This window comes from Scleropages formosus, chromosome 7 (assembly GCF_900964775.1).
Source record: "Scleropages formosus chromosome 7, fSclFor1.1, whole genome shotgun sequence".
NCBI lineage: Eukaryota > Metazoa > Chordata > Actinopteri > Osteoglossiformes > Osteoglossidae > Scleropages > Scleropages formosus.
This window is the reverse complement of record NC_041812.1, coordinates 5,258,298-5,286,054: the sequence shown is the minus strand read 5'-3', so window position 1 is coordinate 5,286,054 and position 27,757 is coordinate 5,258,298. Positions and strand designations below refer to the sequence as shown.

The 27,757-nt window shown below is 47.2% G+C and overlaps 1 protein-coding gene across 1 annotated transcript in view; it reads left to right on the top strand.

The window, feature by feature from the left end:
- Nucleotides 1-27,256, top strand: part of LOC108937697 (protein disulfide-isomerase TMX3-like) — a 75,396-nt gene extending 48,140 nt beyond the window's left edge. The window contains exon 17 of the transcript XR_001966367.1: nt 26,633-27,256. The gene's annotated coding sequence lies outside the window, so the exon portion shown is untranslated. The remainder of the gene's footprint in view (nt 1-26,632) is intronic.
- Nucleotides 27,257-27,757: the final 501 nt, after the last annotated feature.

The following is a 27,757-nucleotide window of genomic DNA, read 5'->3' as shown; positions in this document are numbered from 1 at the left end:
TCACGGTGGTGACTTACACTCCTAACACTGGGTCACTCATCCATACATCAGTGGAACACACACACACTCTCTCTCTCTCTGTCACTCACACACTATGGGGGGAACCTGAACAGCATGTCTTCAGACTGTGGGGGGAAACCAGAGCAAAGACACATAGACACAGGGAGATCATGCAAAGTCTGCACGGACGGGGGGGGGGGGGGGGGGGGGGGATTGAACCCACGTCCTCTCCCCACCCCGGCCACCTTCCCACCCTTTCGTTTCAGTACGTGCCTAAGCCATCTCACCCCCCGGTACTTGATCTCTAGAACCGTGCTGTACCATTTTGTCTCATGCCTTATGTTTCTGGGGTAGTCTGTGGACCGCTGTCACCTTCCAGCGGACAAACAGTTATGAGAATGGGAAAAAAAAGAAATCAACATTTTAAATGAGCAGGTAGTTTCCTGCTCTGTGTTCCACACTACGGTGTCTTTCGACTTCTAAGCCTGATCTCCGAGGCCCGCCTACGAATAATGCGGTTTACAGCGCGTTCTCCCAAAGCTCGCTGTCATCCCGCTGTCGAGAGCGTCCGAGACATAAAAACGGCCCATGAAAGCGCCGGTTGATGTCAACCCCTGTTTCTTCACCTCCTGCTTTCCAGGCAGCGCGTGAGGGGTTCGAGGGGGAACATCCGCCGAAACGCTCGCCACTTCCGCCTTATGGCTCCCGCTATTAAGAATGGAATCCATCAAAGCCACCTTTCACTCTCCGTTTCCGGCAGCCGCTTCTAAGAATAGCGCCTCTGCGGTTCCTCGAGAGACGGCGGAAGTGGCCATCGTTCGCCGTGAATTGACAGATAACTAGACGGTTAGAGCTGCCTGTTTGCTGTCATCCGCGCCTTTCCAATGCTCCCGACGGGAGAGGCGGCGACGCGAGATGCGCTCGCATCTTTACGGTTCATTAAATCCTCCGTAGGTTGAGCCCGATTCCATAATTTTCACCGAATGAAAACCTTATTGGATTTATGGCTGGTGGAGGCAGATGACGGGCCGGCGCTTTATAGCCAATCTTTTTTTTTTTTTTTTTTTATCACCCTGAGAATCCTTGGAAAAACATTGTTTTCTCATTGTTGGTTCAAATCCCAGCGAACGGAGAGCGGCGTGCCCCTCGGTGTCCTCGTTTGCGCCAAACTGCATTTGCACCTCCGTGTCGGAGTTTGTTCTCCAGACTGCAGTGAACATTTATGTGTGTCTGCAGTGTGCAGTATCTGCCAGAATCATTCACCCCCCCCCACCCCCATCCCTCCTGTAAATCTTCCACTTTCCGCTCTTATCCGAACCTCCAGTCCTGGCATAAAGAATTATTCACGTCAGGAATCCACCCAATTTACTCCCGCATTGGTAAAGCTGCAATATTTTGAAAGACATTGTTGGAACTCATTGTTTACCGCGGTGCATTCCCCCGACTCGTGTACCACATCATAACGTTCACTTTTCATTTCCGCCAATTTATTTGCTGGGAAGCATGGCCAAACGTACCTGTGACTCAACGTTTCGGTGAAATGTTTTTTTTTTTTTTTTTTTTTTTCTTACGTGTAACATGATATGAATGAAAAATTACGCAAATCCATACCCTTCGCGACTTCCGATCGTCATTTATAATGTTATTGGCTGTCTGGGGGACACGGCGGAAAGACCGAGCGTTCGCACGCGAACAAAAGAGCTCCCGCTGCTGCTCGTTTCCCTCGAACACACAGCAGCAACAGGCCGGGCCGAACGCGGAAAGCGCGTCCGCGTGCCCGGTTCCCTCCGTCCTTTCCCCATGCGGAGAGTCTTACTTCACGACGGAGGGAGAGAACGATTAAACAAACTTGATCTCGGACTGAAGGAGAATTAATTCGGATCATCCATCAGGTCCAGTTTCAGATGCAAAACATTTTTCAGTATTAAAGTGGAGACAGAAAGTCTGTTGATTTCCAGCAAATGCAATTTTGTCTAATGTCCTCCCTGGAGCAGCGTGGATGTCATTTGAAAGGGGTGAAAAGGATATTTTATTGAGTGGGGGGGGGGGGGGGGGTATTAAGGACATAATTCACAGACTTTTATGAGTTTTTCACTTTTCCAAAAATTGCACAGATTATTGCTATTTAGACCCATGTGACTTCCTGTCCCATAACTCGTGCTATGTGTGGAGGACTTGAGAAGGTACAGCACAGTGCATTACCCTCCTGACCCCCACCCCCAGCCACTGGCTGTGCAGCTGACAGCCAAGTGGTTGTTGTTTAACTGAAAGGTCACAGGTTCTAACCCCCCTTTAGTGGTAGTGCTTGTGAGGAGGTCCTTACCTGGAGCAGATCCAGTAAACTTACCCTGTTGTGTAAGTAGGTAAATAAGGGTGTCTTAATGCTGTAAATCCCTTTTAGAAAAGCGTCCACTAGGTTTTGTTTACATCTACAGTATTTGTTGCGGCGGCTCTGGCCCTCTCCAAGTCGCACAATAGAAATTTCTTTAACTCAAGGCTGTTGAAAGGGGGTGACATGGTGTCAGAGTGAGTAGCGCTGCTGTCTCACAGCGCCTCGGTCATGCAAGAGCGCATGGGTTCGATCCCTGCTCGGTCTGTGTGGAGTTTGTGTGTTCTTTGGGTGCTCTGGTTTCCTCCCACACTCCAAAGATGTGTTGTTCAGGTTTACCCAGAGTGTGTGAGTGACAGCGAGAGAGTGTGTGTGTTCTGCTGATGTATGGATGAGCGACCCAGTGTAAGTAATGTATCTAGCAGTGTAAGTCACCATGGTGAATAAGGTGTGTGGGCTGGTAACACTACATAGAGTTCATTGGAAGTTGTTTTGCACAAAAGTGTCTGCTAAATAAATGCAAATGTAGTAACAGACCTAGTGATACCAAATGTGAAAAAATAAACTAACTGAGAATAACACACAATAGATAGCACTTGGGGACCAGATTGTCAAAAATGATGTGCATAAAATATAGGAATAAAACTATCATGCTGTTTACTGTTCGCAGCCCATGAAGAGGCTCAAGTCAGAACCCTGAAATGTTTACTGGACAATTAAATTGTGACCAAACTCAATTTTTCCCGGAACACCGATCACGCGCTTCTAGACGGGGACGAGACTTGAGCTTCTCCAGCAGGAAATTCATCTGGGCCTTAAGCAAAGTGAACTGCGTTTATTATTTCTTCACTAAAAAACTGTATTCTTACAAGTGCACAGTTAATGTACAATTAATTTACTGCATAATAATTTATTGGATTAAATGGAGAAATGTGTCCTGACACGAATCATTGGTCTGAAAAATCCGGGAAAAATCCGTGACATCAGTGTGTTAAGGGGGGAGGAGTTATCAATTAATTATTAATAATTATTCATTATTCATTATTAATTCTCTCTCCACCTACTCATTGAGAGCAGTAAATAGTCTGTTATTTGTATTTTCCTTACTGGCGTTTGGAGCTTTTCACCCTTTACTGGTGTGTTTGGGCGGTCCTGCTTCTCTGCCCATTCTACATGTGTCACGTTACCATTTGCCGTATCAAGGCTCAGATCAACAGGTTCCATTATATCATACTAGATAACGTCATGCAAAATTATACGTTTTTATTTAAAGCAGTGCAGAACGGACTGTAAAAATAATTCAAAATGGTGTGTAGAGGCACTAAAACGATGCAAAATGGTACCTGCATGTACCGTACTCCTGAGGGTTGGGAATTTTTATTTTTTTTTGCTTACTTTGCATTCACTGTAAACCGAAGATAAATGACCTTAATATATATGTAATGGGGAGGGGGGGCGACTTGGCTACGAGAGTGCAAAACGTGCGATGAGATCATGCAAATTAGGGTGTGATTTATGAGACTTAAAAAAGTCGGTGCGCAGTTGAGAAGCTGTGTGTGACTCGCCCTCCTTTGGTAACATTAGCATGAGAAACAGAAGAAGCCACAGGGAATAACATTGAAATAATAAAAAAAAAATCCATAATTAACCAGAAATGCTTTAACTACCTCCCATTGCAGTGTCGAGACGAACAGAAGGCGTTTGCACATTATTGCTCCCCAACAATGACGCTGACAATATCGAAAAGTCCTTCCTTCGAACAGGGTCTCTGCAGGTACAGTAATATTCATATTTTCATATGTGACCTCATAGGACAGTCCTGTAAAATACAGATAATTATTACAGATCCCAGAATATGAACCCAGTGTAACACTCTCTTGGCCAGATATTGTCGGTGTACATTCTAGAAGAGCTAGATCACGATGCTCACGGGGGTTGTATGTCAATGACTCGTCCTTAGGTAATTTGGGGGGGGCTCTACGACGTCGACGCCAACAGCCGTCCCGGCGACACGTTCCCCCCCTCCTCCGCCTTGCTGCAACCGCGGTCCGGATTTTACCGAACATCCCATCTGCATTGCGCTCCGGAGACGCGGCCGTTTATTTCCGTCCACTCCAGGGGACATCGTTTTGAAGTGCATCTCCCAAGCTGCACATTCTGCGCTGCTGTCCTACAAACTTTTAAGAGCAAAGTCTATGCTTTCAAATACCAAACGTTTTCGGGGGGTGGGGCTTGGAGAGCTTCCCAGAAGTCTCGCACATAAATCCAAAAAAATCTTTATTTCCTGGCTCTCAGGAGGTTGAAGCAGCTTCAACAAGCTGAAGGCCTAATCAGCATATAGCTGATTATGGAAATCTGGGAAATATGACAAATTTCCACACTATTATGGTATTTCCACACTACGTCCGTGTAACGGGACAATCAGTAGCGCAGCGTTCGAAGCTACTGCCTTCAGATCCAAAGACGGAGGGTTCGAACCCACCTTTGAGCGCGGTACTTACCCTGCACTGGGCAGCTGTATAAATGGGTAAATAATTATAACTTCACGCTGCAAGTAACATCAGCCTAATGTAACTTATCCACAGTGTTGGTGATTACCTGGTTTCCTAAATTATTTGGAATGCTTAATTACCAGAGGGGGGCGCAATAGGTTGGATCGGGTCCTGCTTTCCGGCGGGTCTGGGGTTCGAGTCCCGCTTGGGGTGCCTTGCGATGGACTGGCGTCCCGTCCTGGGTGCATCCCCTCCCCCTCCGGCCTTTCGCCGTGTGTTGCTGGGTTAGGCGTTGTGTGTGCTTAACTACCATATTTTGCATGACCCCCCCCCCCCCCCCCCCCGTTCCTCTTACTTTCAAGCAGCACTGTATATAATTCTTCATTTTTTCAACATCAGTTATGAACACTCTCATTCCCCTAAAAATAAATGGCCACATCATTGTTTCTTTTAAAAATATTTAAGACTGCATAATTACGGCAGGCGATATGTTATTGATCAGGGCAAGAAATACCTTGTGAAATGTACGAAATGCGTATTTTTCAAAGAGGTGATCAATGCGACGCGACGCATTCTTTTCGAGTCGTAGCTCCACTCGACCTATATTGGATTCCTCCTGCGTCGCCTCGCTTCACAGATGGGGATATGGGACTTTTTATGGTACTCGCACAGAGTATTACTTTGTGGTGCCATTTTCCGCGCACTGATGGAGGAATACCAAACAGGAGGATGCGTTCTCACAGACACGGCACTTTGTTAGAATAATACGTTGTTCTTTTCCAGGGTGGCGATTACCATTCTGACGAAACGGCCTCACGCTCTCGCTCGCTGTTTTTACCATCACGGCAGCGGAGACGCACTGCCATTACACTGATACCGCTATTATGCTCCGGATGAAAATAAATAAATAACAGCAACAGATATCGCAAGCAATATTTTCTTCAAAACCGGCAAAGAAGCCATTCGAAACATTTTTTTTCGATTGCTGCAATTTTTTGCCGGTGTCTTTAATAAATGTCCGTCACCTTTGGGTATTGAAAAATATGATCCTTATTTTTTATTAAAACGCATGAAGACGGAATATTAATGTCAAGTCGTGTGTTCGGAAGCAGATGCAATGACTGCAAAGTGACCGTGGAGGGGGAAGGTTGTGAAGTAGGTTATTGCAGCACGGCCAGCAGGTGGCGTAGCGGTTAGGACTGTTTCTTCCGGAATCAAGGGGCACAGATTTGACCCTCGCCTACTCCTCCAGCGTTTTTTGGGCAAGTAAAAATTACCAACCTCTGGTACATTTATTCATCAGATGGTTTTCTCCAAAGCGACTTCCGGTGAACTCTATGTAGTGTTATGAGCCCACGCACCTTATTCACCGCGGTGACTTACACTGCTAGATACACTACTGACTCATCCAGTCATCAGTGGAACACACTCTCTCTGTCACTCACATACTATGGGGAACCTGAACTGCATGTCTTTGGAGTGTGGGAGGAAACCAGAGCACTCAAAGACTTACACTGCTAGATAGACTACTTACACTGGGTCACTCATCCATATATCAGTGGAACACACTCTCTCTCTCTCTCTCTGTCACTCACAAACTATGGGGCAGCCTGAGCAGCATGTCTTTTGGAGTGTGGGAGGAAACCAGAGCACCCAGAGGAAACCCACACAGACACAGGGAGAACATGCAAACTCCACACAAACTGAGTGGGGATCGAACCCATATCCTCTCGCACCACCCAGGCACTGTGCCACCAGGGTAATGGGTGTATAATTGTTGGGGATACCTGGTAGCGTAGTGGTTGGAGCTTCTGCTTTTGGATCCAAAGGTTGCAGGTTCAGTCCCCACATCTGGCTGTAATACCCCTGAGCAAAGTACCTCTCCTGAAACTGGTCCAGTAAAAATTACCCAGCTGTATAAATCGGTAAGTAATTGTAACCGTAAGACTGTAAGTCGCTTTGGAGAAAAGCGTCAGTTAAATGAACATATGTAGGAGAGAAGTGAGAGTTCTACAAATAAATGTTGCAGCTTCAAATCTCACCTTCTGCATCGGTGACCTTAAGCAAAGCTCTCACACTAAATGAGTCCAGTAAAAAAAAAACATCCCTGCTGTGTACACACACACACACATTTTCAGAACCGCTTGTCCCATACGGGGTCACGGGGAACCGGAGCCTACCCGGCAACTCAGGGCGTAAGGCTGGAGGGGGAGGGGACACACCCAGGATGGGACGCCAGTCCGTTGCAAGGCACCCCAAGCGGGACTCAAACCCCAGACCCACCGGAGAGCAGGACTATGGTCCAACCCACTGCGCCACCGCACCCCCCATCCCTGCTGTATTATTGTGTAAATCACTTAAGTTGCTCTGCAGAAAACTCTCAGATCAACGAACTTAACGGAATTAAAACGTAACGTCTAAAAATGTCCCACTTTTCGAATCCTGGCTGGACGTTTTTTTTTAGGAACAGCTGAGCTCATGACCTGGGAGTTGGGGAAGTGGAGGAAATGGCACTTTTGCGCATGATTCAGAAATATTTGTGATTTTGTAGAGGACAGAGAGCTACTAATAAAGACGGTGGGACATTTTAGAGTTGGAGAAGAGAGTCCACCGCCGTGCAACAGAGAGAGAGATTGAAGCTGGTGGATGCGAAGATGTGACAGGCCATTGCTCGCCGGAGATGGATCGCTTTACAGTAGCAGCTCTCCCGACTCAGAGCGTGTTTTAGAAGTCGCCGGCGATGAAAATTCCTCCCTCGCCTTTAGTTTCCCGAGGTAATGAGCTCTTGCTTTTGCGGTCTTCGGCCGCGACTTCCTGCCGCTTGTTTTTTCCCCAGCGTCAAACTCCTCCGTTCGCCTGCTTCTAAACGCTTCGCCTTTAAGGGTCGGCCACAAACGTGCACTTACCTGTTGAAAGGATCGTCGATGTAGGGAATCGCAGCTCACGTAAGTGCACCGGTTCACCGGAGCAGTTTCGGGCGTTAATAGGGATCCAGGAACGCACTCTGGTTTTACACCATTTATTTATTTAGCAGACTCCTTCCTCCAAAGTGACTTCCGATAAACTCTGTGTACTGTTACGAGCCCGCACGCCTTATTCACCGCGGTGACTTACACTGCTAGATACACTACTTACACTGGGTCACTCATCCATACATCAGTGGAACACACACACACTCTCTCTCTGTCACTCACACGCTATGGGTGAACCTGAACAGGATGTCTTTGGAGTGTGGGAGGAAACCAGAGCACCCGGGGGAAACCCACATAGAGACAGGGAGAACATGCAAACTCTACACAGACTGAGCGGGAATCGAACCCATGTCCTCTCGCACCACCCAGGCACTGTGCCACCGCTCACAATACAATGATATATGAACGCGAAGCAGGGAGAAGTGAGTGGCAGAAATGTATTCTTGCGAATGAGTCTTCCTCCGATTTGCCACCAAGCCCGTGAAATTGATTTACCTTGCAGTAAATTGGGGGCTTATTCCGAACAATGGCGATTTAAATGGCCAATCTCACCTGAATTGATCCTCCCTAAACAGGGCGATTAACAAACTTGGGCTTTGAGACAATGCTGCGTGTGAACAGAAACAGGGAGCGCCACACACAGACACACACACCTTACCCATCTACCCCAATCAAGGTCATTTTTAAATTAGTTTCATTCATTACCGACTTTGTTGAAATACCATGGAGAGTTTACTGGAATTTGCCTTCATTCATCCGGCAGACACTATGCTCCAAAGCGAGGTAAAACTGAGTGAATGAAAGTGCGTTTCACCAACAGATGGAGAAGCAGAGACGTGACTCATGAAGTGCAGTCAATGAGTCCAATATCACGCTTTTCCCAGCACACATCACGCAAGTAGCTGCATTCGGTGCTGATATGGAGCAGGTTTTTTTACATTTACATGTACATTTATTCATTTAGCAGACACTTTTCTCCAAAGCGACGTTCGTCTCACATACAAACGCAAAAAGTGCATCACATCGACAGAAGGAGAGATCTGGATGCAAACACATGATTCTTGAGTACAGTCAATATATCACATGATGTAGTACACAGTTATACACTTAAGAGATCAGGAGAGAAGTGAGTCTGAGAGAGGTGAGTTCTGAGATCCTTCTTTGATGCTGAGAGGGATTCAGCAGTTTTGAGTGACAGCGGGAGGTCATTCCACCGCATTGGAGCCAGAACCGAAAACCTTTGTGCTTTTGATTTTGGACCTCTTGTGTGCGGGACCACCAAGCAGGTAGAGGTGGAGGAGCGTAGCAGTCTGGTTGGGGTGTAGCGAGTGGTCAGGTCTCATAGATGTTCGGGAGCAGATCCGCCGATGGTCTTGTAGGCCGTAACGAGAGGCTTGAACTTGATGTGGGCATCTACAGGAAGCCAATGGAGAGATACGAGGACGGTGGAAACATGGGAACACTTTGACAGGTCAAAGAATTCGACTTTCTGCTGGAGCAGCTTTATGGTGGAGGCCAGAAGGTCAGACAGGCCGGATTTCACCATGTCCTCGACCAGAAGCTGCATAGGGTGTGTCGTAAGATAAGGACGGATCCTGCGGATGTTATAATGGACGTATCTGCTGGGCTTTGTTAAGACAATTTGAATCCAAAACCATGCACAGGTTTTTTTTTTCTGAAATTTTCTAGATAAACTTACCAACATGCATTAGAACACAACCAAAAGAAAATCGAGGGTACGGAAGTTTCTTCCTCACTTTATCCGGAACCCTTTTTCATGACCCTTTCTTACCTTTCGTGAGCCTTCCCACGGAGTGCACCGACCTGACGGCACGTCATCCTGGCTCGCACTTATAAAACCTGCACTCAGGAACGAAAATGAAAATTTCACTCAAAATGACATTAAACTCCAAAGTTTTAATTGGCGCACGTCTGCAGAGACCCCCCCCCCCCCAACCGTCCAGGTACAATATGGATGGCAGAGTGGGAGTTATTTCTGCTGCGCTTTGGGGCAACCCAGTCATTCATTAAATTTCATACCCTTAAATAAAAGGCTCCATTGACAGGAAGAGTGGCATTAGAGACTCAAACAGCAATTATTATAAGTACTATAATATAAATTAATACAACGTACATTTGGAGCACGGTACTTTACCACGGTGGCGAGGAGAAGAGAGGATGTGAGACGATATGTTCTGAAAGCAAAGAAATTACTGTGTAAAATTTACCCACGGCTGCAACAAGGGGAGAAGGGAGATGGAAATAAAATAAAATAAGAATAAGAAGAGTACAGAAAGTCATTCTGGTGGACGGGGGTGGGGGCGGCGTATGTGCTTTTGGCGCCAGTGTAACTGTGAAGGCTCATTAGGCCCAGAATGACCCATGACCCCATGTGGGGCTCCGCAGACGTCGTGTTCAAAGGGCCGGGGGGGGGGTCGGCAGAGCGATCCGCTTTCGCTGCCCCTCACACGCTGCGGAGGCGGCCCTCCGCCGAGGCCGGCAGCCTTCCTCGCCGGGGGCGGGGGGGGGTGTGCTGTTCTACTGAAAGCTTGTGTCCGCACACTTCATAGGAGTACGACACACCAGGCAGGGTCACTTACCGCTAAAATCCAGCTTTAGGAAAACTCACTTTTCTGGCTCCTCACTTTATGAACGCACCCTGGTCCGGCAGTCCGTTCATAATTTGATTCGTTCATAACTCAAACGTCACAATAGATATACGCCTTCTGACACAGTTGTGCCTCAATCTAATTACAGGTTAAGCTTTGCACAAATTTTGGTTATTTCTACATTAAATAAAATGCTCATTTACTGACATCTATTGAGATTAAATCCAATTCCGTCAGACGACACATTTCTCCAAAGCAACTTACAGCGTTAAGCTACCTACCCATTTATATAGCTGGGGAGTTTTACCGGAGCAATTCAAGGAGAGTAACTTGCTCAAGGGTACAGCAACAGGAGGTGAGATTCGAACCAGCGGCTCTACCACTACACTACCAGCTGACTCCAATTCAATGTGAATTAACAAGAACCATCTCCCATTGACGACCAGTTGCTTAACAATTCATCCCATTAAGATTTACATTACGTTTAGCTGACGCTTCTCTCCAAAGCGGCTTACAATTATTTACCCATTTATTCGGCCGGGTAATTTTTACTGGACCGGTTTAAGGTAAGTATCTCGCTCAAGGGAACTCCAGCCAGAGGTGGGGGTCGAACCTGGAGCCTAATGCAGCTCTAACCACTACACTATCAGCTGTCCATGATGTTCTTCACCTCGTCTCTTAACCGCAGACAGAGACGAAGAGCAGACACGAGGCGTAAACACGGTATAACCGCCACAGCTACGGCTGCCCCAGACTCCTGGTCTGTTTCTGTGGATCGTTACACAGGTTGTCAAGGAAATGCAACTAAAAATAATCAAAGTATGAAACGTTCATATCTTCGACCAAGGATCCGGCGCGTACGTAAACTTGCATTTTTCAATTCAAGATATCGTTTCTCGGGATGTTCTCGCGTCCGTCTGCCACGGTACGGGCGCTCAGCGCTCGGCGCTGAACTAAGGCTGTCAGCGAGCCCCCCGAACCCCACGGGCCCCCCGACCAAATGGACGTCACCCCCGGACACGCATTTCCTCCTCACCGCCAACTGTGAATTCACATTAATACTGCATGGGGAATAAGTGCAAGTGAGTCCAACAAGTCATTAAATATTTACAGTGGTGACTAAATTGGTAATTACAGCTCATATTTTAATAATATTCTGACACGATTCGGTCCAGCTGTTTGGATCCCGGAGAGCGGCAATCAGCGCGCGGTCTTCTGCCAGGAATAGAACGCGAATCATCTCCAAGCGGTCCGAAGGATTGGGGAAAGAGGTCCGCAGGGTCCACGGATCGCACGCGCCGTCATTCCGGCGACGGCGGATAAGACGGAGCGTTTGCGGAAGCGACCCTGTATCGCACCTTCTTCATGACATAATGGAGTACCGTAATTGCGGCGCTGCCACTTTTCTTTGCCTCTTATGTGTATCTGTTGCTCAGAACATCTCTCGCTGTCCTCTTAACGTCACTTCTCCTTTGTAGGAAATATTGTGCGCGAGTCTAAACTGTCAGTGTCAATATGGAGCCCCAGATGATGCTTCCCAGGTTGAGAAGGCAGCGGTTTTCTGTTCGCTGTCAGTCGGTACAGTAGGTCTTTCATTTCCGCCGCTGTTTTACAGTGCGGGGATGTTGTACGTCGGATCTGAGGCCAGTTGCACAATGCTTCCAAGTTTCCTTCCTTTCTTATTTTGCCGGCATAAAGCAATATAGAACTTTTGGTTGTCATGACAATCCATCAGCGGCAAGCGTTCGGGTGACTAACCCCAAAACGAATGCTTTCAAATAAGTCTCTTAGCGCCATGAACTTTCGGTTACATCATTTTCGTTTTATGGCAGAGCTTCTTGAAACGCCCTTAATTTATTTTTGTCTAGATGGAGGATCACGTATTTGGGATAACTTGATTTCTTCAAACTTGCATCATTCTCGCCGACGTCACAAAGTAAATAATAACGATACAGATTTGCGGACGCTTTTTAAACGTTGTGTTATCGTTATACTCTGATCCCCGTGCGAGGGAGGGGCAGTAGCGTAGCTCTTCTATTTAAACATTACTCATCTCCATATCTTTCTTGTGCGCGTGTTTAATGATAGGACAGCTCATTTGCATATGAAATTCCGTTTACCATCCGCAACCTGTAGCTAATTTCCCAAGTGGCCGCTTTATCCGTTTACGCCGTGACACCGAAGGCACAAACAGCATGCATTAGCTCACGAGCGGGAAGTCAGGGCACGGCAAGGAGGGCTGCGTCGCCGTGCAGGCGGGGACCGGCTTGCCATACCAACTAGCAGAGCTGACATTTAGGAAGACAGAGAGCCGCCGGCAGGTCCTGCCACATGGCGAGCCGACCCAGGGGAGCCCGGCAGCAAAACCGAACCGCAGCTCCGGCAGCGGACGGACCCGCACCACCTATTCATCCCGGTGTTTGTTATTCCCCTCCCGAACCCGGGCTCCCGGTTCGTGGATGGGTGGGGGACGGCTGTCGGATAGGAAGAAACGGATGGAAGGTGGCGGGTTTTCCTGAGACGATGCTGACATTGAGGGGAACGAGCAGCGGCCGCAGGTGTCGCTCAGAAGGACTTTGACTGAAAGAGGAAACACGGCAATACTTGGTCAGTAGCGCTCATGTGAAATCCGCCGCGGACGGTCCCGAGCCCGGCTGAGAATGGAGGAGGGTTGGCCGTGGGGCTAGCTACCCCACGCCGTAAAAACCCCGCCAGCTACAGAAACGCCAACAAGGAAACTTCGTGACATCTCAGCTCTTAGGGACGCCTGGAGTACCCTTGTTGGCGGCCTATGCCCCAGGAGGGATGGAAGGCATAAGAAGGAGAAGTGGTCGTATGGAGTAATCATTAAAATAGAGGCTTGTCTCTTCTGCCTGTATCTTCACTCCAAAGTGATTTATAGCATCAAGCTACCTACAGTTATTTATACAGCGGGGTAATTTTACTGGAACAATTCAGGGTAAGTGCCTTCTCAAGGGTTTGAGGTAGGGTTCAAACCATCGACCTTCAGATCCAAAGGCAGTGGCACGCATCACTACTGTGAGAAAGACAAAGGGGACGACCCGAGCGCCGCGAGTTGTTTCTGAGCCCTCGGTGGTAAGAGCCCTCGAAATGAGGACAGGCTGCCCGAGAGCAACATGTAAAGGGAAATATACGAGAGGGAACGCTTTGTTCCGGTTGCATCGAGGTCACCGGGTCCCGTCTTCCTGCCGCCAGTCCAGAGCGGCGAGACAATGGATTGTTCCCGCTCTCAGGCAGGGGTCAAAGACCAGACAGACCCAGCGACGCACCGGTGTCGTACGAGGTGTGTAGGGCCACAAATCTGCATATTTCCCTTCACTGATTTTCATACATCTGCATGAAATTAAGGGAATCGCAGGGCATACGGAAAGAGTACGAACTGTTGAAAATTAACTCTGTTTTGTCATGGCGGTGGAGAAAAATCAGCGCTAGTCACTAAAGAAAGTGCGTCTCCACCGTAAGAAACATTCTCGCGGAGGAAACGGAAGAGACGCCTCTGCTCTCTTTGAAAAGTAACACTTAGCACCCAACCTGCTACCATTTCACACTGTTGGTGTTGAGTTTGTCTTGTTGCCGCCACGTACCTTACGAGCAGCATTTACAACCCGCCGGTGTCCTTATCCACCAGCTTCTCCCTCCCCCTTCTCATGTGTTCTTTGTCCTTCCGTGTAGATTTTTACTTTTTTCCCCTTTGTTTGGATTAATAAATTCATTTTTTTTTAAAAAAACTGGTATTATTACTAAGGGGGATGTGGTGGTGCAGTGGGTTGGACTGGGTCGTGCTCTCTGGGGGTCTGGGGTTCAAGTCCCCCTTGGGTCACCTTGCAATGGACTGGTGTCCTGTCCTGGGTGTGTCCCCTCCCCCTCCAGCCTTTTGCCCAGTGTTGCCTGGTTAAGCTTCAGCTCCCTGCGAACCCGTATGGGGCAAGTGGTTTTAGATGTGTGTTATTACTGATTGAGAAAAATCAAGTCTCCGGCTTTTAAGAGGCATTCCCTTTATAGTTATTCCTTGATGTTCAGTTCACATTTCCATTTCTTCATTTAGCTGAAAGTGACTTACAATTTTGAACTACTTAACTATTTATGCATTTATACAGCTGGGTAATTTTACTGGAGCAATTTACAGGTAACTATTTAGCAGACACTTTTTTCCAAATGACTTCCAAAAAACCCCAGCCCACTCACCTTATTCACTGCCGTGACTTACACTGGTAGATACACTACTTACAATGGGTCCCTCATCCATACATTAGTGGGTGAACCTGAACAGCATGTCTCGGGACTGTAAGAGGAAACCAGAGCACCCAGCAAAACCCACACAGACACGGGGAGAATATGCAAACTCCACACAGATTGAGCGGGGATCGCACCCATGTCCTCTCCTACCACCCAGGCGCTGTGAGTGAGACAGCAGCACTACTTGCTGTGCCACCATGCTGCCACCCTTAGGCTTAGTAGTCCTCTTTCCCCAATCCTTTGAATGGGGGTCCAGCTGAAAGAAGCAAATGTGTATATCTATAGGATCACCATCTATCCATCTGTTTTTCATTAAGTGCTTGTCCTCGTGAGGGCCATGGGGGTCTGGAGCCTATCCCAGAATGACTGGGTCCAAGGCTTGGGGGTGGGGCAGAGCCAGGACACGGTGTATACGAATGTACCGCTATTTTTTGGTCTTCCGTGTTTCCGATGGAAAGACGCTTCGGAGCCAAGCGCTCCTTCCCTGCGCAGCTTTTGTCAATGTTTTGGACCCCCAGTTCGCAGCCATTGGTGGAAATAAACAGTGTTAATTAATGGCGAAACTGGCAGGCGAAAGCACCGCTCCGCCTTCTGTTTCCCAGCACCCTTGTTGCGATTAATAGTGAGCAGCGGCAACGCCTCGCAAGAAGGCATTCACCCGCCGCCTTAATGAGCAGCCGGGCGATGGCGGAGCACCGACAAATGGGTGCTGCCAGGCAAATTTATGGTCAGGAAATGTCAGGGTGGTACCAGGCAGCTGGCGCTCGGTGGGTTTTAATGCTCCCTGAAATTTGAAGAGTGCATTAATCCAAAGAGATTAATCCAATTACCGCAGCACGCGATTCACAAAGCCTCTGCGGCCTCCTTCGTCGGAGACGCCGGACCAAGCCGCCCCCCGCCGGAGAGGACGGGCCCCCGCGCACCTGTGTCTCTGCTTCCAGCCCCGGAGGACACGTGAAGGTGCGAGGCTGTGACCCACCGTGCTTTACAAGCTCCATATTTCACTCTCAGCTCCGAACTGACATTAAAAATGCCGCAGTTTGCAGTTTTTTTTTTTGGGAAAATCTGCAGCAGTCCTGCATTTCTTTGTCTCGCGCCCTTTTTCGGGAGCGCCCTGGGATTTGCGGACGGCCCCCGGAAGAGCCAATTCCGCAGGACCTCAGCGCGTACGGCCGCACGCGGCGAACGCTCCTCCTGATGCTTTTCGAAAGCCAGATGTGCGGTCGCTCAGCATTCGAGGCAGGCGGGTGCCTTTTCATTCCGAGGCCATCTTCGAAACGATTATTAGGGAACGATTTCCATCAGCGCCTACATATTAGAAATCAGATGCGCTGTAACCGGAGCTCTAAGACGTTGTCAGTTATTTCTCAAAAGGATGATTTATCACCACAGTGGGTGTCACAGTAATAGGGGCAACAGGTGCTCGTGGAGCTCGTTGCCGCCTTAAGCCTCGGGAGGCCGACCGCTGCAGCACCCTGGAGACGCTTCCTTAACTGCACGTCTTCCGTAACGCAGACAGAACGACCGTTTTACTCTACAAATGGCTGTTAATAGAGACACGTGCGAACTTCAGTCATCCCAAAGGAAATGGCACGAGGCTACGGCAGCGCACGCTCAACAAAGTATTGACACGTGAGTACGGCAAGAACAGTGCCTGTTCTCACCGCTTTGTTGTATGTTCCTTGCCGTAGCCGTTGCGCAGTTTCCTTTGGGATCATTATAGTTTTCATGTATTTCTATTGATCTCCGATGAAAGTGTTTAAACCATAATAAAAACACATCCAGTAATCATATAATCGTGATTAAAAAAATAGATCTGCTGTTTTTTTTTCCCTCTTCCTTCGTTGCGCAGGTATCCGTGAAGGACTAAACTCATCTGTAGCTCATCCGTGACTCCGTGGGCTGGGTTGTCAAATAATGAGCGATTCGTAGGAGCGCATTCATTTTCCATTGTTCCAAATGAAGGACTGTGATTGGGAGAGAGGTTTTCCAATTGGTCACACTGATTTTTTTCTTTTTTTTAATTGAAGCTGTTATTATTACTATTATTTTTTAACATTGTAATTATTATTAGTAGTGTCGCTTGCATGTTACGTAACCCAAGGACTATAAAATCTCATCCAAGAGTGTAATATCTGCATTGCTCAACAGCCGACACACTTCCAAGCCCACTCAACACCCACACAATTCAGGGGGAATTCAGTACTTTTTCCAAACCCCTCCAACGGTCGGGCAGAGTACAGCGATGCTGCCAAGGTTAACAGCCGGTTAACAGCAGTCCCCAGGTAGAATGCAGTAGATATTTGCATAAACAGTGATACATATGAATAATCAGAGCCCTAGAGCCCGAGACTGGACGGGCATTGTGGCCCTGTCAACCCAACTCCAGACTCCTTCCAGCCGAGGAAATGCTCGTGATGCTCTGCATATGCGGTCGTTACGGTTACGCGGTTACATCAGTCAGAGTAGCGCCGCAGCCGGGCAGCTGTCATCCACGAGAATGCTGGGAAATCTGCTTTCGTGGGACAACTGGATCCTGTCAAAGCAGAGGGTTTGGTTAGCATGGATTCAGAGATGGAGGGTGGGGAAGAATTTCCGAGAGGTTTTAATGCTGTGAATTTATGGAAGCGGGAGGCAGGGAGAGGTGTTAATGATGCTCACCCGCGATGAGCGCCGAGCAGCAACCTGCTGTCGAGAAAACAGGTGGATTCCAGTCTTCTCAAGTGCAGTAATTCCATAGCGCTGCATTCTGATTGGCGTCACCCTTGGTGGGAGTGGGATTCCGCAACGGGTTTTGAAACATAATTTGAGCATCTTAACAAGAACGTGATGAGAACACATCACCTTTTATCTTTTGAGTTTGCTCAAAAAGGCATCATTAAATACACAGAGAATCCAAAAACAACGCCACGCATCTAACACCCAAGACTGGGACTGTATTAACAAGAGTTGTGTTGGAGGGGCGGGGGGTGCGGTGGCGCAGTGGGTTGAACCGGGTCCTGCTCTCCAGTGGGTCTGGGGTTCGAGTCCCGCTTGGGGTGCCTTGCAACGGACTGGCGTCCCGTCCTGAGTGTGTCCCCTCCCCCTCCGGCCTTACTCCCTGTGTTACTGGGTTGGCTCCGGTTCCCCGCGACCCCGTATGGGACGAGCGGTTCTGAAAATGTGTGTGTGTGTTGGAGGGGGGGACTAAACTGCACTATAGAATATGCTCCTGGTGAAAAATAAAATGCAATTAACATATTCATCAAGGTGGGGGAAAAAAAAAATTTTCAAATCTTTCTTCCGAGATTTAATCTTTGTCACTTGTTTTAGTATTGTTTACCAACAAGGATAAGCATACGTCCTGTTTAAATTCTAATTTCCAATATGGGGATGCGCCCTTATCGGCGGTCACATCGAAGAGCGGGCTGCGCCAGCAAACACGATTAAACAACTGCACTGCGGTGTTTCAAGGACATCTGGCCTTCCGCATTGCCATGGCGACGTTCGCTCCAAGACGCCAACTGGCTGTCACGGTTGGAACAGGTTGCCGTGACCTGTCTGTCAGCTTGCGGTGGCAGCTAGACAAGCGAACATTAGACGCTCCCTTTAATGTGACACACAAGCACATCTCATTTAGGTGGAGGGAGATGATAGACTGAGATAGGCCCCGCCCCGTTTCGTTTTTGAAATACTATATACAGTATAATGTTATTAGTAAAACATATAATGGGAGCTCTACCTACAAGCTGTATCATGAATAATCAGGCTGGATTATCAAAAACATTTTCTTTTTTTTACATTTTCATTCGTAACGACACAAAACTGAAAATTTTTCATTGCCCCGTGCTCTGTTTGATGGCAGCTGAATTCAGGAGAGAAAAAAAAGTAGTCAAGGGGATTACTTTTCCCAATTTGTGGAAAGCCTCAATGTAAATCGTTTTAATATAAATCTTTTCTGGGCAGATCTGCCGCCATTGAATTCCACACACATCAAAGGCTTTTGTGCGAGTGAAAAATCCAAACTAATCCTCTCTTTTAACTCTGAACCCCCAGAACTCATCTGTCGCACTGTCCCGCCTTCCATTCCCCGCTCAATAGGTTCCCCCCCCGTTCGCCGATGCGATCCCATCAGATTAACTGCCCGACACTCACCTTGATTATTCGCTCCTCCGCTGGATTTTCCTGCGATGCCAGATTGCGCTAGCTGTGAAACGTATACCCTTCATTGATCTCCCCCGGAATCCCTGCTCGGAGATTCCGGAGTTATTCACCGGCACGGTCCGGGGGGGATTTGCCCCTTGCTTTCTGCCCCGGGCCCCTCGTTTTCCGCAGTTGTGAGTTGTGGCTGGGGTCCATGGACACGCAAGCCGAGGCCTCGAGCTCTGCCACCTTCTTGTCCTCCCTGCCTCCCGCCCCCCTTCCACGGTACAAGAAACCCACGGACATGGTGTAAATGAGGATTATCTGCAGCACACAGGCCTGCTGTTGTGCCAACTGCTGCAGCTCAGGCCCACGACTGCATAATAAACAAGTGGCGCAAAGTCGTTCCTTGTTTTTAAAATGAAATGTTACGCTGTCAGGCGAGGCTCAACTTAAAAAGTTACAAAGCATCTGCGGTAACTTCTTTATCGACATCGTCGCGGATCCTCTTCGAATTTCCCCGGTATTACCAAATGAGACTTTGCAATTAGGCGGCTTTTCTAACTCGCAAAATTTTGATCGCTAATGATCTCTGATAACGAAGCTTTCAGCGTTTATGTGCGAGCACGGTTTTTAAATAGTTTTGCTCCGAACGTAATTTGCAATATCTTGCGGGGGGTATGAGGAAAAGCCCTGTTATTTCTAGGACTTTCCGTCGAACGCGTTGCTCGATTTTTAAGCAGGCGAGGAAGGCTTCCTGTGCCCCATGACGTCCGCTAGTGTTTTCTCTGACAGTGATGAAGTTGTCGGCGCAAATTGATGCGTGAATTAAAGAAATTCATTAACAGGGCCCATTAGCAGCAGGCAATTAAAAGAACATTTCGGCGTAGCACCGGGGGCAAAGGATGGCGAACGGAGGAGTGCCGCCGGACCGACCCGACTCTTTTACTTTGGCAGCAGCGTAAACAGCAACGGGGCGGCAAGCTGTCTGTTTTGTATGAAGGAATTCGCCAGGCTCTGTGAATAAATACCGTGGTACCGTACCGCACTCCTGCTACAGCTTTGAAGGCCTTGGTCCCCGGCTTTGAAGTTTGCGCGGAAGGAAATCAAAAAGATGAATCCCAGCTGGCGATTCCCTCATACACCCCTTTGAACGTCGCGCAAATTAAACTGTGATATTATGTACGTTGACGGGCGAGCGTGAGCCGTCTTCTAGCGCTGTTTCGGTATTCTTTTCGATTAGCCCCGCAGAATTGAGGCGATTCACTGCGGCAGATGAGCCAGCTTCATCTACAGAGAAAGTGCGGCCGCACTCATCACACCCGTTTACCCAGCACGCTGACAAATGCGGGGGCTTGCCGGAGACGTCATATTTCAGTCCTGCCACAGGTACGGTATGCAAATGATCTCCAAACTCCGAAAAGGAAACAGAAAATAAATTAGAGTCTGTTTACCAATACACGTGCCAAAACTGGTCAAGAAGAAATAAATTGCATGAACACAACCTGCCTTTCGTCTGCAGCCCAGATGCTAAATAAGATCACTTTGGGGAACGAGCATAAGAAACAAGCAGTTCTATTTTCTTGTACATGTTTTAAGGAAGAAAACCTGCAGGGATGGGATTTTGTACCATAAATACTTGCACACAAACAAGTCATCTGGATCTTGTGAATCTAAATGGAAGCTTTACCACACAGCGAATGAGGATGACGGAGTTGTTATGAAGTACTATCCGGAGCGCATATTAGTCGCATCACTCCTCTGCTATGTGGGCAAATAAAATTCTCTTAATATTCCCCAACGTATCCTGGGGCCCAGGGGGCAAGATGGTTTCTGAAACATCGCTAATGTGGCTCGTTACCCGGGTAACAAATATAAATCACAGTCAGACGGCGGTCTTCCTCCTTGCCAATGCACACCTGTTCGCTCCTGCGGTCCAGGTGGGTTCGCTTTCTTCCGTGTAAGAGCACCCGGCGGCGACCCGATAAGGGGCCAAACACATGGAAGATAAGAGGGCTGCCGAACACTGCAGGCGGCCCATCTCCCACATCCGGAGCTCAGACAGCACGGGCTGCATCCAGATCAGGGCCCACGGCGTGCGGGAGCTCCGGGGTTTATCTGCCGTAATGTATCCTCGTCCTTCCTGGATGTAGACCGGCTTCACAGTTCACCCCGAGCGAAACCTCTCTCTGTGCCTTCCGTTGCTTTCCCCCTTTAAAATGAGTGGTTTTGTGTGGGTGGCCAGTGAAGTTGGTGGCTGATTGTTAGCAGCGTGCCTCTGCTGCATCACTGTGTGGTAAATCTTGCCATCAGTAATTACAGACAGTCTGGTGGAAGTGTGTGTCCGCATACACAAATCTGCTCCGGCAGCTGCTTCAAATGGACTTTCATGAGGGTGTATGTTCATGCTGCTTTTGTTTCCTCCCCTGTTATCTAACCGTATTTGATTCTTTTAATTTCATTAAGGTCTCTGAATTAAATGTAACACGAAAGGAACAGTATACGTAGGTTTTTCAGCTACTGGTTTTACAGCTTCTGAGGTCATCCTGTATCTTATTATCCGAGCTCTGTTGGATTCAGCCGAAATGACCGGATGAAAGGAAATTGTATTAGTGAAATTAAGGGAGCAAATGCTGTTTAAAAACTGAGCTGTGATCAGCAGCGATAAGGGAGCCATGAAGGGTGAGCACTAAAGGGTGAGTGCTAAAGCTGCCACTTGACAAAGACAGCTGTTTTGGTGATAGACAGTCCCCCCACAAGCAAGCCCAACAACATGTTGACATGCCTATAAATCAACCACACAACAAATATACAGATTCACACCGAGATGGAATGGGGTTGGGTCCACTTGCAGAGCTTTGAACCCATTGATGTGGGAAGACTTAGGCGAAGGGGCATTGGACGGGACGCAGGAGTGCTGACGATCGAGGACGAGGCAGGAGATGGTGCCGTAGGTCAAGTCTGAGGATTGGGTCGAGGTTGGAGAGGGCGTTGCGGTCACAGCCAAAGTCGTTGATATAGACAAAGCCAAGGTCAGAGCCAAAGTTATGGTGTCGAATGAATCAAGGAGTCAGAGCTGAGGGTCGTTTTGGGGCGAGGCTGAGAGCGTGGTCAAAAGTCATGGCGAGGTTTGTTCTCCGGGCCAAGCTCGTGAGCGTGGTACCTTGGGTTCCTTCATACTGGTGTGCATGATGCGAACCAGGTGCGATGGCTCACCCTCCAGGACTTAGTGTTGGGACCCAGGACCGTAGAAGCATACAGACCATGGATAGAAAGTAAAAACCTTGAATGTGTGAAAGCAAATCTCTCAATACTTAACCTCCAGTTGTGCTTCGTCTAAATAGGTCACTGTCCTACGTTCCGGTGCAGCCATGAGCCCCCAAGGTGGTACTTGCTCACACACCGTGCTGTACTCACACACACAAATTCAGCACATCCCCCCGGGGATGTTCAGGAAACTGTTTACTTACAGGGATGTGTGCTGTATGAGTGGTCTGCTCACCAAGCTTCAAGGACATACACAGTATAAGTCATCGATATAGTAAAATGACAAAGGAAGGAGAAGTTGTGATTTTGCTGGAGGCAGGGATGGAGAACTAATGCACATTATTATTGATTCGTTTAGTTGACACTTTTCTTCGCATTCTTCTGTTTACAATCTTAGATTTAAAACTTAGTTATTTGCCTATTAATACATCTGGGTACCTTTTACCGGAGCAGTTTGGGGTGTGTACTGTGCTGACGGGTACTACAGCCAGAGCACAACTTCAGCCTGTGTCCTTTGAGCAGATGGTGATGGCTCTAACCACTGTGTTACCCACAGGCCCACATAAAGTGACCCTTTACCTATACTGGCAGCAGTACACAACAAACAGTATATCCATGCCTTGATCTGAGTTATGAAGTTTCATATTTACAGACCCGTTGAATTTGTACAAACTTTTCCTTCTGCATTTGAGGCAAATTTTAGCAAACTCTTTCAGTTGGTGCCTTTTAAATTGGTGCCTGGAAGTCCAGTGTTTACATCTGTTGGGTTCTGAGCTTTGTGGGAATGATCATCATATTACAGGAGGTCCCCGACTTACGATGGGGTTACGTTCCACGAAACCCATCGTAAGTCAAAAATATCGTAAGTCGAAAATACATTTACTACACCTAATCTACCGAGCATCACAGCCTAGCATACGTGCGATGGAAATTACGGGCTTGCCGCCTTCATGCTGGGCAATTATCTTGAGCTTCTCCTCAAGAGTAATTGCCCTCCTCTTCTTCTTCCCACCAGAAGCAGGAGATACAATTTCTGTGACATTATGGATGCACAAAACACAACCACGTGGCAGACTGGGAGATGCGGATCGCTGCCGCTGCCCCGCATCACGAGAGAGTATCGTACCGCATATCACTTGCCCGGGAAAAAATAAAAATTCAAAATTCACCTCCAGCTCACCATCGTGAAGTCGAAAAATCGTAAATCGAGGAGTATCTGTAGTTTGTACGTTTGCAGGGTGGTTGTTGGTGCTACGATTAGTTACTATTAAAAATCAAGCTGGTGTGAATCGTTCACTGTGCTTGTCACCTTGCTTGTCAGTTGTCTCCACCTGGCTGGATAGTTAGCTTAATTTTTTTTCAATTTCTCAGATAATTTCCGATAAAACAGGAATAATCTTCTATAATCTTTTAGATAAGCGTATACATGTATGTACTGTCATACATTTAATTGCAGTATTTGTAATTGTTCAACAACAATTACTGAGGATTTTGATAATAATATTCTCTGAGGAGATAGAAATATTTCTTGCTCTATTTCGGGTTTTGAGCGATTTCTGGGTGTGCTTTGGTTCTGCTTGGAATGAGTTACAATTTTCCTCACAAGAAATGATGCCATTTCTCTCTTCATCGATAGATTTCCAACAATGAAGTAGCTTTGTAATCAAATGTGTGCACCCTTCTGGATTGTCTGGATATGTTCGAAAGGTACCAGAACTGATTTGGGGCCACGATGTTGATCTGTGCCAACTGTGAGGATGCATCCCTGACTATCATGTTTCCCGCCCTGACAGACCACTTAAGATAGGGGTCAGATTCAGTTTTATCTTCCCTACCTGCATCTATTGTGAGAGAACCAAGCCAAATAATAATACAGATGGGGTGTCTGTGTGTGTCAACCCCAGTAGCAGAACCTCTCTATGCTATAATGACACCCCAGAGCCCTTGAGCAAGAGCAGATCAATCACAATCACTGGGAAATAGTTCACAAATAAGATGAGCTGGGCTGCGTAGACAACTCTGTGGTAAGCAAGTTAACCTCTTTACTTTGGAATCGCTTTCGAGAGGCCTACAGAAATCTGACTTGTTGTGTTTAAACATCTTTTTTTTGGGACTTTTTCTTGGCCTTTAGCCATGTGTTGCTACCCTGTGATGGACTGGTGTCCCATACAAGGTGTACCCCTCTCAGCCTTGTGCCCAATGCTGCTGGGATAGGCTCTGGTTCACTGTGACCCAGCTCAGGACACATGGTTATCGGATAGATGAATGGATGGACAGAATGTAGGTAGAAAACTCAAGGACAGTACTATACAGACTTTATCAAGGATCAGTTTTATTTCACTGAAGGAGTTAACTGGTTGCCCTCTCACTGATGGAATTTAAACTTACAGCCAATTTTTTCCATGGATCTGAGATTGGTATAACTACTTTAATGGTCTCATTAGTAATATTTATGACATCAGTGGTAACTGAGCATCTGCATCCCAATATGATTTGCACACCTTCAGAATTCCACGGTTTCATTTAGGTTTTAATGTTGACATACTTCTTGTCCATCTGGGAGTATGTTTCCTGTATGATTAATTTTGGCAGCAGAAATTTCATGGCACAGAAGCCACCGATGTGCAATAACCTGCTTGTCGTCATGAAACTGGAGGGCTTGCTTACCTTCTCAGTTTTGACGCAGAACTACGTCTTTCTCCTCACTAGGTAGGGGAGGTAACTTGGGAACTGACTGTCACAAAAAAATGTAACCCCGCTCGCCGCTACTGCTCGCAAATGAAAAGACACAGAGAGGTAGTGCATATACCGTTGGACAGAGGAAGGAACACCACATAAAACGAGATATGAAGAGCCCATGCCGGTTCGGCCCGAGCGAGCTGGCAACGTTGGGAAAATGTCCCACATTTGCTGCGTTATGGAGTTGCCGCATGTTGCGCTATATGTCATCGTGTTCGAACCACGTCATAGCGTCTATATCAGCACCTCAGTTCATCGCTAGAGAGCTGTGCTATCGAGCACGTATCGCGCCGGCAGGAAAACCTTCATTTAGACCAAGGCAGGGGGCCCGAAGGCGGATCATCGAATGAAACATTTCAGATATGTCAAACAAAGACGACTCAAAGTACTATCGCGACCTACGAGCTGCACTAAGTCTTAGGGAGCAAGCCGAGGCCTCTGGGATTCGAAAGACACCAGGCAAGACACCGGCTCAGCGAAAGCGTGAGCAGCATGCGCGGGAGGCTGCAAAATCGCCTCAGGCGGCCTCGACCATTGACTTCTCGCGCACCCGACATCGCCGTGCAGCACGAGCCCATGGACGTGGATGCAGCAGCGACCGACCTGATATTTGGCCAATTGGGTTGGGGCTCACCACCCACGCATAGTTCTACGTAAAGACACGCAGCATAGTATAGCCATGCACCTGTGATTTTCTTGGGTTAGCGGGAGACATACTTGCCTATTGCTGTTCAAATGTTCCAGAACATCCATGAAAAGAAAGTACAATTTTCCAACCAATTTCGTGTCTGATTCCCTCTTTAGGGAAATTGCTTTGCCCTTTGTTTCTCCTGCGTAGTCTGTCATTGACAATCTCTTAAGTGTTTTCCTTTGAGAAATTCTGCCTCCCAAATCGAATTGGCGTCAGCCACTGTACTGTTATCTCCAGCAGAGACGACAATTATCTGGGAAATTTACGACAAACATTGGCTATCAAGAGAAAGTATTTTCCTCTAAGTCATGTTTGGCAGTTTGCCTCTTAAAAAGTGTGAAATGAAAGATTTTCCTCCCATTTGAGCATATAATCCAAGTCATGTTTCTGAATATTTATATAAAAAATGTTAAATACATGTATGTCATTTTAGGCCCAGGGGAAGCATATCTGCAGCAATATACAGCAGAAAAGGCATTTAAAAATATAGTAATTAAAAATATATATATTATAGCATATTTACTTTCTCAGCATTGCCCAGCTGGAAATGTAAAGGAAAAAGATTTACAAAAGCCTCAGACATAGAAACCCTTGAGGTTCTACTTTTCATTGTATTTATCTCTGCTAGATGCTCTCATAACATTTTCCTATTCATTGTATAAAACTATATAATTGAATAAGAATATATTTGTAATATTGATCACACACACATTTTCAGAACCGCTCGTCCCATACGGGGTCACGGGGAACCGGAGCCTAACCCGGCAACTCAGGGCGTAAGGCTGGAGGGGGAGGGGACACACCCAGGACGGGACGCCAGTCCGTCGCAAGGCACCCCAAGCGGGACTTGAACCCCAGACCCACCGAAGAGCAGGACTGTGGTCCAACCCACTGCGCCACCGCACCCCCGTAATATTGATCACTTTTTTCAAAAATCATTGCGATACCATGTCTAAAGAATGGTTACCTAACACATAAAATTAAATATCATTACATGTAAAGCAAGACTGCAATCTTTAAACCAAAAGGTCAGCTTTGCTGTGGTTGACTTTGCTGTGGTAGACGCCTGGTCAACGCAATGAGGACAGATGTAAAACATGATTTTGCTCCATCTGCTAACAGTGACAATGAAGGCCTTTCTCTCCTTCTCTTAGTAATTTACCCTTCGACAGCGCACGTTCTGAAAAACCTCAGAACAGGACCCGTGGAAGGAGCAATGAAAGGGAGAATTCGCCCGGCGGCATCCCGTTTGTCATCAGCCCTGCGTGAAGCTAAATGTGCTCCTGCGGCGAGGCCCGTCCCCACCCCTGATACGGCCCGATGTCTGTCAGCTGCGGGGTCCTGCATGCGCTCGCTGCCGACTGCGGAATCGCTGGGCTTATGCTTTCGACATGGAAACGGTTAGCCAAGGTCTTTCATAAAACTCTTAGTGAGGCTTTGTAAAGGTCTCTGTTTTCTATCGGCGCTTCGGTGACATTTGCGCTGCCCAAAATGACACATGGTGCTTATGGTGTGGCACAAAACAATTTGTTTTTCTACAATGAAGACAGATTGTGTTTGTGACAGTTAGTGTAAAAGTACTCTGCCAGTCAGATTTACATATTTTTATTGTGGTGAACGAATTTTGCAGATTAAAGGAAAATTCCCAACTCAACTGAGACACAGATAGAAATGACGAATGACACTGAATGCTATGAATTGGCACTGATTTTATTGATGGAAATTAATGTGTTTTTTTTTTTTAATATGATGCCGCAAGTTTTGTCTTATTTGGTGCTGTTAGCCTGGGACCCAAAGGACCCAGGTTTGACTCCCGCTTCCTGTTGAAGGATCCTTGAGCAAGGTACCTTCAGCTGTGCCTATAAAAGTTTCCTGACTGTATAAATGGGCAAAAAGTTGTATGCAGCTAAATGTTGTATGATGTTTTGGACTAAAATGTCAATGGAATAAATAAATTACTATTTTTATCCCAGTTACTAATTTCTTCAATTTTATGATGAGCATCTCATGCAAAAGATCCGCGTTTAACAGTAGAAAGTCCTAACCATCTCAACATTCTTGGCTAAGTCACACACTTTAATGTTCACTTTTTATTCTTCAATAAATATATAAACGTTCATAGGCTCCAGGTCCTGTGCAGAATTTTTCATGAGCGAAAATGCTGAATATTCTATCTGACGGATTTTCCATTGATTACACTGTGATAACTGACGGCACGCAGGTATCCACGCTCCACTCTGGGATTAATTAGAGTTTATCGTTGTTGCTCTGCTGCTTCT